The sequence below is a fragment of the Echinops telfairi genome, unplaced genomic scaffold (assembly GCF_000313985.2).
Source record: "Echinops telfairi isolate 266 unplaced genomic scaffold, ASM31398v2 ScPeMD7_5592;HRSCAF=6446, whole genome shotgun sequence".
In the NCBI taxonomy this organism is placed as follows: domain Eukaryota; kingdom Metazoa; phylum Chordata; class Mammalia; order Afrosoricida; family Tenrecidae; genus Echinops; species Echinops telfairi.
In genome coordinates this window covers 26,769,783-26,779,841 of record NW_022109491.1, presented here as the reverse complement: position 1 = coordinate 26,779,841, position 10,059 = coordinate 26,769,783, and the positions used below count along the sequence as shown (strand labels likewise).

At 55.0% G+C, this 10,059-nt stretch overlaps 1 protein-coding gene across 4 annotated transcripts in view; it reads right to left on the bottom strand.

The window, feature by feature from the left end:
* The window catches only part of SNPH (syntaphilin), a 42,133-nt gene that overhangs the window by 11,012 nt on the left and 21,062 nt on the right, over window positions 1–10,059 (bottom strand). The gene's annotated exons all lie outside the window — the stretch shown is intronic.

The window sequence follows — 10,059 nt, the reverse complement described above, 5'->3', positions numbered from 1 at the left end:
CAGCGAGCCCGCTTGTCCTGGCCCGGTGGTGGGGCTGCCTCCCGGGCAGACAAAGGTGGCTACTCAGGTGGCCTTTCCTGGCTGCGACACAGAACGTGGTCTGTCCCCTTGGAGGGCCTGGACACAGCCAGCACTGTCTGCTGGGGTGTCGGGTGTCGGGCCACCGGGGCTGCCGGCACCAGTCCTGTCACCCGAGCTGCTGGCCCCAGCCTCACAGCACTTCCATCCAAGATGCCCCAACCACCCATCCAGGGGCTCCTGGAATGGTAGTGCCAGCCCCCTGCGGGGGACCTATGGGATAGGAGGTCCTGCAGGAAGCTTGAGGGGCAATGGTGGGGTGATTGACTCCAAGGTCCCCCTCTGCTGACCCTGCTCTGTGCACCTGAAGACCCTGCCCCAGGTGACTTCAAGACAGGCAGTTAGCCCGCCCATACAGCGGCAGGTCTGTGGGCCCGAGTCTAGCCCACTTCAGCCGGCTCCACCAGCCACCACCATGCCTCCACGGGCTCTGGGAGGCTCCTCCGCAGAGATTGGGCTGGCAGTCGAGGTGGGCCTTGCTGGGCCCAGCATTGCTAGGGAGCCAGGGAAATCCAGGCGGAGTTCTGGGCCTGGAGTTTCAGAGGCAGGCTGGATGCCTGGTTTGCCTTCCAGTTGTGTGTGGCCCGAAAACAAGGAGGGCTTTGTCCCCCGGGCCCTGCTACCACCTTGCCTGGCAACCCCATGCCCGGCACCTCAAATGCACCCCTGTTCTCCTGACACCATCTCCCTCCTCCCTGGCTCAGGCTGGGGATGGGGTGGCATTTGTACCTGGATGGACTGGAAGTCCCTTGAGAGGCCAGGGACAGCCATTCATCCGGGACAGAGGAGGTGGAAGTGGCATTTCCCCTGCTGGGACGGGAGCTCGCAGGCAAGGTCTCTTGAGGGAGGGCAGGAGTTACCCAGGCCGGAGGGGGGCCAGCTGTCTCTCCAGGAGCCCCACTTGGCAGCCCCAGTGTACACGCCCTCAGGCCCTAGCGCTCCTCTGGGCCCCGGGAGGAGGCCGGTTGCCAGGGCATTTGTCACCATGTCACTGCTCTGCCCAGAGTCCCACAGGCCTGTCCCCCAAGTGGCCAGAGGCTGCCACTTGGAGTGGAAGGTGGAAAGGAAACCCTTAGCCGTGGGGAGCTGAGCTGATTGTCTCGCTGATGAAACTCAGCCCCTCCTCACTGCCACCTCCCTCCCTACCCCTCCTCCTCCCCCTCACAACAAACGCTGACCCCCCTCATTCTCACTCTGGGTCTCTCAGACACCAAGAATGGGCCCTCAGAATGGGATTCCAGGAGGCTGGGGGGTCCTGGGAGCGGGGACTGCAGGGCACAGAAGGAGAAGCTAACAGATTCAAAGCCTGGCTCAACCGCCTCCTGCTGCGGGCCTTGGGCAAGTCACAGCCTCCTCTGAGCCTCATGTCCTGCCCTCTCTGGGGGCTCCTAGAGCAGCCCCTCCCGTCTGCTGCGAGGGAACCAAAGGGCGCTGCCGCGCCAACCGGGCTTAAGCCAGTGCCCTCTGCACAGCCAACATGCAAACACGCCACCCAACCTGAGCTCCAACACAGAAACATTCAAGGCCCGGGGAGGCCCCCCCACCCCTCGAAAGGGGGCATTTGTCCCGGGTCTTAAAGGGTGATGAGTCCACCAGGCACCGCAGGCCTGTGCTGCGGAGGGAAGGAGGAACCTGGGAAAGGGCAGCGAGGGTGTCACCCCCCAGCAGTGGGGCCGGGAGGGCAGAGGCACAGTGGGGTGTGGCTGCACTAGGAGGCAGGGCCAGGCCACCCAGAGCTCCGTACACCTGGGCACAGACCTACTCGGGCAGGTGTTTTAGAGATTCCTGGGTAGGCAGCCTATGTAGTGTTGTGCATGAACGGGAAGGGATCAGACAGAAAGCTGGGGGCCAGCTGGGAGAAGAAGGGAGGAGGGCTTGGTCCAGGTGGCAGGGAGCCCTGGTGGTGCAGAGGTTATGTGCCAGGCAGTTAACCCAAAGATCGGTGGTCAGCACCCACCGGCGTTGGGAGGAAGATGAGGCAGTCTGCTTTGGTAAAGATTACAGCCTCGGAAACACGGTGGGGCAGCCCTGCACTACCTATGGGGTCACTGTGGGTTGGGAGGCCAGGAGGAGGGCAGAAGCCAGGGAACTGAGGATCTGGGTTCTGCTCAGAATCCCCAGGAGGCCCCATGACCTAGACATCCGGTCAAAACTCTTCCCACTGCTTCCCATCTAACCGCACAGCCCACCGCTGCCTCTGAGCCTCCAGGGGAGCCTGTTAGTCACTCCCACTGCCACCGTTCTCGCTCTCTCTCTTGCTCCCTCTCTGCGGGTGTGGCAGGAAGAGAACTGGGGACATGCTACCTTTGCCTGCCTTCCCAAGTCCAGGAAGAAAGGCTCGGGGTGTCCCAGCAGCACAGATGAGGTGGGGAAGTCAGTGTGGGGTTTCTGAGCACCCCCAGACCCTGGCTGCCAGCTGAACTGCGACCAGCTCTGGGCTCACGAACCCTATGGGGCCTGAATACGCTCTGCAGTTGCCTGGCCTGTGGCACCTCTTCCTGAGGCCCTCGGGCGTGAGTCCCACTGCTCTGGTAGGACCCCCACTCCAGCCCCTTTTCTTGTGGGGCTCTTCCTGCTACCACCAGCCTTGGCCACTCAGAGAGCGAGCCTTCTCTGGAGCTGTCACCAGGTAGCCCTACCTCCTAGAGGATGGCATGGAAATAGACAGTCGGTCTAAACTGTTGGTGACCCCCGGGTGGTCTGAACAGGCACATTGAAATCCACCCAGGGGCTGGGCCGGATGGATAGATGCTGTGAGGTACTCTGGATCAGAGAGCCTCTGACTCTAGGGCTGGGCATGGAATGCTGGAATCCCAACAGGTGCTTTTGGACCCTTCCATGACGTACCCCCCTTCCCCCCGCCAGTTCTCACCCCTGTAAAATGTCTACTTATCAGCAAACCTTGTGGGAAGAAATCAGGTAGCTGGGCTAATCTAGTATTCTGGCTCAGCAAAGGTTCCCATCTGTACTTTAAACAATCCTCAAACCCCCTTCCCTCCCCCGAGAAAGAGCCATCAATAAAAGGAGGAAGCTCAGCTAAAACCCAAGCGAACAGAACGCTCTGTGTCTGATGACTCAAGTCACCGGCGGCAGCAGCCCAGAAAGCAGAGCACAGCAGCCCGCCTGCCAAGGTGACACCAGAACCAGAACGGCCTGCCCATCAAACAGCAGGGCGCCTGGTGCTTATAGAATGCTAATAGCAGAGCCAAGTGGGCGATGGAGGCCCAGCCTGGTGGGAGGCGGAGGTGAGGGAGGTTTCCATGAGACCACACTGTGGGACCCACAGAGCTAGTAACGCCTCAGCTGGGGGAGCTCAGTAAGGCCTCCCCAACCCCACCCAAGCTCCCCCACTTCTCCAGCTACTTTGCGGATCTGCTGCGGCATGAAACCCAGAGCCTTTCTTTCCGCACTTGAGAAGGGGGGCAGAGTTGGCAGGTTCCAGTGCCCCCACCCCCCCCAACTGCCCTCAGAGCTGGCAACCTCGAGGGTCAGCCATTGGACTCCTTCTCACTGGCAACGCCAGCACAGTGCAGGGCAGACCCAAGCTGGCCCCAATGCCAGGAGGGGTTCCCAAGGCAACCGAGACGGGACTTGAGCACCGAGGCAGCGGCTACACAGAAGAGCTGCAGTGGTTAGACTCTGGACCCATGGCTTGGCGAGCATCACGCCCAGTGGGCGGCCAGCCTTGGCCTCTGAGAACTTGCCTCTGGGGCTGTTGCGAGGGGTGAGCTTGGGCCTCCTCTCCCATCTTTCCCGAAGCGTCTCCCCGCCTATCTGTTCTATAAAGGGAAGGTCCAAAGTAGGTTGATATTTTCTAAAGGGGCTTTCTAGTTACAGATCTATAGGGTACGTATCTATTTTTTTCTTCTCACAATGAGATGCTAGCTGATCTTTGTGCAATGCTTTGGTCAGCCACCAAGCCCAAAGCTTGCTGAGCCAAGACACTGACCTAATGTTGAAAACGCAAAACGGCGTGAGACCCCCCGACTTCCGTCGTGATCCACCAATGGTGACTCTGATGTCACCGCTTCTGGACTCCAGTCACAGTGTCTTTGTTGGTAAGGATGATGGTCTCCCCTTCTTTGGCTCATCTGTGAGGTCTTCCTTCCTAAGAACACAGGGCACCTCCATACTGCTGTGTTTTTCTAAGCGGCAGAAAGCATCCTCTTCCACTTGTTGCAAAGCTTGAATCCTTTGGGAAGTTGTCCACTTGAATTTTATAAAACATTTTATATTCGCCCTAATCTACAAGTAGTTCTCCTTCCCCCACGGGCCAACAAGCACCTCTCTTGAGGAAATGGGAGAGGCGACAGTACCTTGAGGGGCCTGGGGCGAGTGAGACGCACCAAGAGGTGCATGGATTGTTGAAGTTACACCCAATGGTCTGGGCTGTACGCCTTCGCCCCATTCACCGTAACACGTCGACAAAACACACGCCTTAGGCTTAAGGTCCCCTAATAGGACAAGCACACGTGTATTGTGGAGAGAAGTTTCCTGTAGCGACCAAAGGATCACAGAGGCAGGCAAACACACTGTCTGGAATAAACAGGCACATGTATGAACTGGAGCCCTTGACCTAACCGTGTACTGTATGATTCCACACATCTGAACGGTCCAGAGTAGGCAAACCCACAGAGGCAGAAAGCAGAGCATGTGGTTGCCAAGATCTGGGGTGGAGAGATGGGGTCTGCTAAAGGACAGGTGGGGAGGTTGGTTCTTTTGGGGGTGATTAAAATGTTCTGGAATTAGATAGTGATGATGGCTATACAACACAGTACATACACTAAACTGTCCTGAATGATATGCTTGAAAAAGGATGACGTTTATAGCATGTGAGCAATAAAAAAATAAATGTGAAGAATCTGCATGATGCCACAGAAGTATCCCTGGTGGAGCTATCAAATCAGTGTTGGCTGCTAATGGCCAGGTTGGCAGTTCAAACCCACCAGACTCTGTTTCAGGGAGATCATTTTCCCAAAAGGACTAGTCTACTTGCTGCCCTCCCGAACCTTGAGAGCCGGTCATCTTTTGGCCTGGGTGTCCGGGAAGCCCTGCATTGGATCCGAATCCCATTACTGCCCCCACCTCTGTGTCTGTGGTCACATCCTCTTCTTTCCTGGACCTCAGTTCCAATAGATGTTTTATTAGGTGTCATGCGTAAGTTGCCTTAAAGCTGATGGGACTTCGCCTTCCTTCAACGGTCAGTTTACACAAAAAGCAAGCTACCCATTCACCTGGATGCAGATGGCGGCAAAGGGCAGGGCTGCCACGCAAAAGCTCTGTCCCTGGAGCCAGGAGCCCAGCCCCCACCTGCTCCCGTCACACGTCGGACAGTCATGGACAAACCACCTGCTCTCTTCTAGGTGTCCGTTCCTCTGTCTATCCAAGACCTCACACTCGAGGGTTTTTTCAGCATACACTCCCAGCCCTCCACCCCCACCCCGTGGGTACTGGGGGGTAATGGGCGGGGGGCGGGGGGGTGGGGTAATGGGCGGGGTGGTGGTGGCTGTGGTCACTGACTGAATGCTCTTGAGCACTGTGGTAGTTACATCATCTGTTGTCAATTTGAACTTAGGAGCGAAGGGGTGGATTTTACCTGTCAATCAGGTCACAGCTTGATGACCTCGTTTGGAGATGCTAAAGAAATAAATAGCTCGTTGGAAGCAGCACACACGCTCACTACCAGAGAGACATTCTTGTTGACAAGCCACATGGAGACAGGTTGATGGCAGTCAGAGCTTTGGATCTGAAGGTACCACCTGGAGACCCCTGCCAGCTCTGAGATGCCTCCACCACCACTGGATCCACAGACTCTTCACCCACGGGCCTGTGGTCTTCCTGCATTTGGCGTCATTGCATGCGTTGTGTGAGTCTGAAGAGGAATGTATAGACTGGTACTGGACATATGGGCCAATATTGGGGTATAGGTTTAGACTGGACTGGGCTGGGCTGCTTTCTGAATGTACAATTGGTCTTGTATATAAAGCTCTTTCTTATACACACGAGTCTCCCTGGATTTGTTTCTCTGGTCTACCCGGACTCACAGGCATCAACACTGTTATACCATTGTCTCCATTCCAGCTCACAGCGACCCTTGAAGACTAAACGGACTCCCAAGTCTGTTAGGGAAACAGACTACCATGCCTTTCTTCCAAGGGATGGGCTGGTGGGGTCAAACCACAGACCTTTCAGCTAGCAGCCACCAGAGCTCCTTAGAACCGAAGCTGAGAAAGGAGAATCTACAGGGATGTAAACCCGCCCTCTTCCTCTCCTTCAAGCCTCAGGAGGAGGGGCCAGGCCTCCACCGGATAGCTTCATCAGCAGCGGAGCCCAGGGAAGCATGTGCTGCAGCCAAGGTCGTTGGAGGGCCTCCATCTGCCAGGAACCACTTGCCAGGCAGCTGTGGAATGAGGCTGGCGCTCCCAGCCTTCTGGTCCCCACACCTCTCTGTACATGTCTGAGGAGGGCCAGCGCTGGAGCATCTGAGATGGTGGAGGCATGGGGAGTCCGTGCCCTCCTTCTGTCCCTTTGCCATGCACGAGACTTGCCTGACATTGTGCTGGAGAGCTGCCGTGGCATTTGGCCTGGCAGAGGGAGCGAGTCATTTCTCATTCCTGGGCCTGCTACGACTTCTCCTCGGGTGGTAAAGCGAAGGCTATCTCAGCCAGGCCAAAAGATGCCCGGCTCTCAAGGTTAGGGAGGGCAGCAAGCAGACTAGCTCTGTGGGGAACATGATCTCCCTAAAGCGCATGACCTGGTGATCTGTTTCCATAAAGGTTTAACAACAAAAACAAAAAACCAAACTCACTGCCATCGAGTCAATGCAGACCCATAGCGACCCTATAGGACAAGGTCGAACTGCCCCTGTGGGTTTCCAAGACTGTAACCCCTTAAGGGAGTAGAAAGCTCCATGTTTCTTCCACGAGCGACAGGCAGTTTCGAACTGCCAACCTTGTCGTTAGCAGTCCAATGTGTCACCATTATGCCAGCAGGGCTATTCCATAAAGGTTACAGCCTAGAAAATCGGCTGTCACCATAAGTCAAAGACAAGAAAGCACATGCTAAAAGGACAAGCCCTTGAGGAATTTGTTGGGAGGGAAGAGGACCACCCATCGGAAACCTGCGAGTGAAGGTGGTGTGTTCAGAGCTCGCCCGGTGGGTGCTTGGTGGGTGTGGTTGCTGCAGGACTTGTGGAAGCCCAGGCACAAAGTACTAGGGTGCAGAGTCACGTGCCGCGCCTGGTCCCCGGTTCCTCTCCACAGAGGCGTCCTCTGCGTCAGAGAGCCTCCATCTCCCTGGGAATCCACACGGCTCTGGCAGAGGCTCACGCTGTCTCTGGCACATTCTCTCTTGACATTCCATGACCCTCCCATCCTACCGCCCCATTTTCTGAGCCATTGTCGAAGGCCACCAAGTGAGTGAGACACAGATGGCATGAGGCTGAAAGGTGGCATGGTTGATGCTAATGCCACCAGCCAGTCCGCGCCAGCTGCTGCCGCTGAAAGCCAAGGGTCATCCATCTCCTCATGGCTTTGGGGGCTCAGCGTGGAGATACTTGGCTGGAGCCCAGGAGCCATGCCCGTGCCTCGTCCTCCTCCTCCTCTCTCCTCCCCACACCTCGCCCTTTCCCCAGCTGCCAGCTTCCCAGCCAACCTCAGCAGCTGGCCCCTGTCCAGCCGATCTCCAGTGGCATCTCTCATGTCACGCTGCATTCTTTCACCTTCGCTATGTTCCTGGGCCTTCTGTAGGAGACCCCCCTGGCTCCCTCTTGCAGGAAGAGAGCGGGTGACTCCTCAACCCCTCTTCAAAGAAGTCTCCCCTCTGTGCAGAAACTGTCTCAACCCTTAATTTAGCCAAAGGGAGAATTCTTAAATGCACCGAGAGGGGAATTCTGCAGGAATGTATGCCCCTTTTGTAAAAACCTTTTTGTTTCGGAGTGCATTTTCCCCTTTGCCGAGAAGCCGACTAACCTACAGAAAGCAGCCCTGGCTTTGGGCTCCAATAGGTCTGGGCCAGGATTTCTAGCTCCGGGCCCACCCTGTGTGTGACAGTGGGGACGCTGCTCCACTCCTTTCAGCCGCGGTCTCCTGATGTGAAACGGGGCCTTTACAGTGGTCTTGCAGCCCCAGCACCGTTAGTGACAGCGCATGTCGATGCTGAGAGTGGAGGCTGGCGGAGAAGACACCCCATGAACCACAGTGACTCGAATCTCTGCCTAACCAACACTCGGGGTCTCAGTGTTTAGGCCTGTCCCTGGGGTAGTTATCAGCGCTGATTGAGAAAATGGCATTGGATCGACCGCAGCAGCTCCAGTTTCTTAGATGAGGTGTTCCACTCTGTTTTCAGCTATGCCGTTATGCTGACTTATTGATGTATCATCCCAGTTTTAGATGTGGGAAGAATTCAGACCCACCAATTACAAAATAAGACAACCATGGTAGGGATTATTTGAAACAGAATTTGGTCGTATGGGATTCCCAAGGGAAGCTATATATATATATATGGACCGGGGTTGGCTAGTTGGTTGCACACTGAGCTGCCAGTCCTAAGGTCAGTGGTTCAAGCTCACTGGTCACTCCGCAGCCTTTGAAAGATGGAAAGGCTTGGAAACCCAAAGGGGCAGTTCTTTTCTGCCCTACAGGGTCCCCACAGAAGCGCATTTTGCCTTTTGGGTCCAGGCGGCTGTGCCGTCTCTGGAGAGACTAGAGGTGGAAACCGCAGAGCCAGGACCCGGCTTGAGAAGGAGGGGAATGAGAGGGAAATTGAAAAGGCATGTCTCTGGAAGGCGTGAGGGCGGCCAGCGAGAGTGTCAGAAATGTAAGACTTCAGAGTATTTTTCATCAATAGTCTGAGATGTGCTTCTTCTTCAAAGGATGCAGCAAACATTTCAGAACAGTGTAATATGTTGAAATCAAGGGATAATTCGTGTTAAATATTTCAGAGGTGCAGTTGACTTTAAGCTTCTTCATAAGATAAATTCTAACTTTTCTTCTGAGTCTCTGTGCATAGGTGGCAGCTTGTAACAAGACCAGAACATTTTTAATTTTAATCAAGGCACTTGCCCTCTCACAGACAGACCCATTTTTGGATTTAAGAGCATTACAATCTCTATTTACTGTGCCGAGCCCACTCCCAGTCAGTTAGTTATGGCTCAGCCCGACCCTAGAGGGCAGAGTGGAACTTCTCCTGTGGGCTCCTGAGGCTGTAAACCTCAATGGGAACAGTCTCGTCTTTCTCTGGCAGAGCAGCTGCGGGGCTCAAACCGCTGGCCTTGTGGTTAGCAGTCAAACACACAGCCCACTGCGCCATGAGAGCACCTTATTCACTGTACGGTGACTCTCATTGCTGGCACCTCTTAAAGATAACAGATTGGAACTCTCTGCTATTCAGTTCCTAATAAAGGTGAAGTGACTCTTGGGGAAAATTCCAAGTTCATATAATTTGTATTGTTCAAATGTGTTTTTGGATCAAAGGACACCATGTGAAGGATCACTTGACCTAAATGTTTAGTACAGCACCAACTACTTCAGATCAAGCCAGGGCACTGCCTCTGTCTCGGCTAGCTAAGGCCACCGGTGCTGATGGTGAGCCGAGTGCAGAGTGGCTAGATGGCACCTGTTCTGCATCTCAAACACTAGGGCAGATAGGAGAAAGCGGATGTCCTTTTTGGAATCAGAGGTCACATACACCCAAAAACAAGTTGTTTGAGGCACCCAAACTGTGTGTTGGCCAGTGTATTTACTCATGTAAATACATCCATATGTTCTTGATGTTACAAGTGTATGGGGAACAAAAATCTTATCGATGTGAATGAGGGGGAGTGCAGAGTGGAGACCCAAAGCCCATCTGTAGACAATTGGACATCCCCTCACAGAAGGGCAGCAGAGAAGAGACGAGCCAGTCAGGGTGCAGCATAGCACTGTTGAAACATACAACTTTCCTCTAGTTCTTTAATGCTTCCCCACCCCCTCACTATCATGA